Source organism: Arachis hypogaea, chromosome 8 (assembly GCF_003086295.3).
Source record: "Arachis hypogaea cultivar Tifrunner chromosome 8, arahy.Tifrunner.gnm2.J5K5, whole genome shotgun sequence".
In the NCBI taxonomy this organism is placed as follows: Eukaryota; Viridiplantae; Streptophyta; class Magnoliopsida; order Fabales; family Fabaceae; genus Arachis; species Arachis hypogaea.
The window spans coordinates 45,546,253-45,550,177 of record NC_092043.1 but is presented as its reverse complement, the minus strand read 5'-3'; positions in this window follow the sequence as shown (position 1 = coordinate 45,550,177).

Here is a 3,925-nt window from a genome sequence, read left to right as displayed (position 1 = left end):
AAATTCGTGGCACGCAACTATCATTATGATTATTTACTTAATTTTCCTAAGAAATAAGAACATTTCTTTTAAATTATGATACGATGAGTGTTGTTTTGAGCTAAAAAAGTATTTAATTTTAAAAGTATTAGTAAAAAAATAAAGTGAAAATTGCAATATTTACATTTAATTTATATTTATCTTATTTTTTACTTCTGAAATTCCTAATTAGTATTTTTTTAAATAAATAAATTAAATATTAAATTTATATTTATAGATATACACGAGTTAATTTATCATGATACACCTTATTATATCTCATCCTCAATATAACGAATTTTTTATGAACGTACCTTATTTTTGACATAGATGAGATAAAGTAAAAAATGATTACCAGTATATTCAGTCTACAACTAAGATAAGATACTGACATCCTAATTAACATATCTATCTCGTCTATACCAGAGACAAAATATGTTCATAAAGAATTCGTCCACACTGAAGACGAGATATATATTTAAAATATTTTTTTTGGAGTTTAAAAGGGGGAGGGGGTCAGGGACCAGCAGCAAGGAAATAAACTAAATCAGAAGAAAAACAGAAAAATACTCAAAGCAAACTAATTACACCCTCTTAATCTATAACAATCAAAACTATCAAGAGATAAGGTAAGAACAATGTCTGATGGAGGATGCTAAAAGATATGTAGACCAAGAAGAAGTACTTGGCATATTCACCTCACACAGGGTATGTGTCTAATGGATCTGATTAATACGCCCAACAAGTATTTTGATGTCTTGCAGTAGGGGAGAGCAGGGGTGGTGTCCTGAGCAATCATCTTTTATGAAGTTGATAGCCATCATAAAATCCGATTCCATAATGATGTTCTTGAACCCATTGGCTAAGGCAATGCTTAAGCCTTTAATGATAGCCCATAATTCCGTGTGCATGATAGAGCAACTCCCAAAGTTGCATGAGAAGCCCTTAATGAACCTGTCCAAACTATCTCGAAGCACTCCTCCACACGCAACATTATTTGAACTAATCATGAAGGATCTATCAACGTTGACCTTGATGAAATTCTCATGTGAAAGATGCTACTTGACAAGGAGTCCCATAGGATTGTTGCCAGTGTTGTGAATAAACTTTTTTAAAGGAGTACTAAGAATTTCAATACCTCTTGTTCTAATAGACATTGACACCGCTGCAGGGTTGGTGTTCTCCCCTTCAAAGATCAACTTGTTTCTAAAGAACCAAAGAGAAGAGAGAGCTACACCAAATAACACCGACCAATCGTGGGGGCTTGAGAGGTTGTTTATCATCCAATCTCTCTTGTTTGATCTGAAGAAGTTTCTCACTTCCAGAATAGGTTGCAAATTCCTCCAAACAGCAACGGCAAATGGGCAGGAGATAGATAATGCGGACGACTATGGTAGAGGAAAGGGGAAAGAGAGACAGATAATGCGGACAACTAGCTATGTTGCATGTCGGCAGTCAAATTTGGCAATAGGCCTCTGAGATTGTGGTGGTGGAGGTGGACATAAGACTGTAATAGATAATCATGTGGTCTGTGGATGCGACGACAGTGGTGGATATAGCTGTTGTTGTGGTGGATACTAATAGTATTGTGAATACCCAGACGATTACTGCGAGTATTATGGATTCATCATCGGACGATAGTCCACTGAAAGTGGCGTAGCATATTGTGTCCTAGACTGTGATGATTCTAGTAACTGTAGCCCATGTAGAGGAAGACACATAAGTCAGTACCCATGGCAGAGTGACTCTAGGTAGTGAGGGAGGAAAAAGAGGAGGTTGTGGTGGTAGAATGACCTCAATAATTTATTGCATTATTTGTTTTGGCACATCATCCTTATCGAAAAGCTCTCTTTCCTACCTTCCGGCTGCTGCAGTGGCGTGGCTATCAATAGTTTTGCTAACAAATTTCATGTCGGTCTATGATGGTGCAACTAGAAATTTTACAGACAACCATCAACTGGATCTCCATCCGTATGCAACTCAAGATGATATGTCATTTTTGTTATTTCGGATGACTGTAATATCTTAACAACTGCTGCTTTTACTTTAAATTAATTTGGTGTTTTTAGACTGTGCATTAACACTTTTTTTCAGGTTTTAAGGTGTGAATTTTACTTGATGTTGACTTTGCTCCACCTTTGATGACAAAAGGGGGGGTAATAGCATGAGCAGTAAATTTTTTGGGTGAATTTAATTGCTGCCAGTGAAATTTTTGGGTGAATGTAATTGCTGTTACTGAATTTTTTGTAATTTGTTATTGCTGGTGCCACAATGGTTTTAGCATGAAAATTAGATTTGTAACTTTTGATACTGCTATGATTTTTTTTACATGAAAATTGGAACTTGCTATATATGAGATGTTGCTGGGTTGCCCTTTATTAACCTTGATGCTTTGTTTTTGTTGCTGACATGATATGCTCAGTATTGGGATGGATTTGTGGTGCTAAATGTTTAAACTTCCTTAGCCAAAGATAAATTTGTGTAATTTTTTATTGTGCTCTTTATAAGAATAATGTAAACAGGAACAAAAAGAAGAACATAAATATAGGGGGAGCTATTTTTGAAAAAGAAAGGGGGAGCAACATGTAAGTAAGAAACATCATTCAAAGGGAAGCTTCTCAACTCCACTAAAATCCAATTCCTTTTGGTTAATGTTTAATTATGTTTGTCAACAAGGGGGAGATTGTTGAGTTAAGAAATTAACTAACATGATTGATAATGACAAACATTAGATTATTAGGCTAATTATCCAATTAGTTGTTAATTATTTTGGTTGAGTGATGCAGGCCAAAACCAACACACAATAGCAACCCAATTGGATGAAAAATAAGAAACAAGGCTGGTGGGCTATAAATCAATAAACAGCCTAAAAGGGATTCAAAGCAATGAAATTTGATGGGCTAAAGAGATCAAATGGATTGCATGAATCAAACCAATCCAAACCCGTATCCATCACTCCAAGCTGATCCTTCCCATGTGCTTTCACCAAAAGCAACGTACACTTTTTTCTCTTGGTCAGAAAGCAGAGAAGTAAGAGAAAACTTAGTTCTTAAGTTGTTCACCAAAGAAGCAAGAAAGAGAAGGTTAAGCAAAAGGTTGAAGTCTAATCACCCACATCAAACTGTATCAAGAAGTCAGAAGCCAAAAGGTGATTTTATTTCCTTATACATGCATCATATCTTCTTCTCTTCATCTTCAACGTTCTGCCAATCCATTATGGGATACATGGAAAAGATGATCTCTGCTCTTCACTACTGTGCATCTACGGTCATATATGTGTCTTGGGGACTAAGTTATTTTTTAATGGCCAAGATCTGGATTTACCATTGAAAATATTTATTTCTGCTGTCCTGTGGCTTTCGGTCAACAAGAGAATGTCAGAACCAAAGTTCCTATTATGATGATTAATGAGAAAAAGTGAGATGGTGGGTTGGTGAAGCACAAAGCTTGAGAGTTGACATAGGAGAGAGCAACTCAGCCACATGCAAGGAGATATAAAAGAAGTTGGCTCACTATTTAGAAGCCAAGGAGAGAAAACCAGTGTGTTGAAGTTCATGTCCTGAGAAGAGTTCTTTGAAGAAGTTCATCTACTTGAACAGTGTTTTCTAGTCAAAAGAGCATTCCGCCATAATGAAGAACTGAATCAGAGGCTAGCAAATCTGGTTTATCACATAGCAAAGAGGCTGTTGAAGCATTAATCTCATTCATGTTTAACAGATTGTAATTTACTTTTCAATGTTTATCTTTCTATAATTTTTTGAGGTAAAAGGCTGAATGAGAGAGTCATTGAAAGAGCCTAAGAGTGGAAAGAGGCAGAGAGATACACATGAGAGAAAAGTCTATAGTGATTTTAGATTTCTTTAGGTGAGTCTGTGTCTTGTATCTTGTATATAAGAGGTACCCTTTT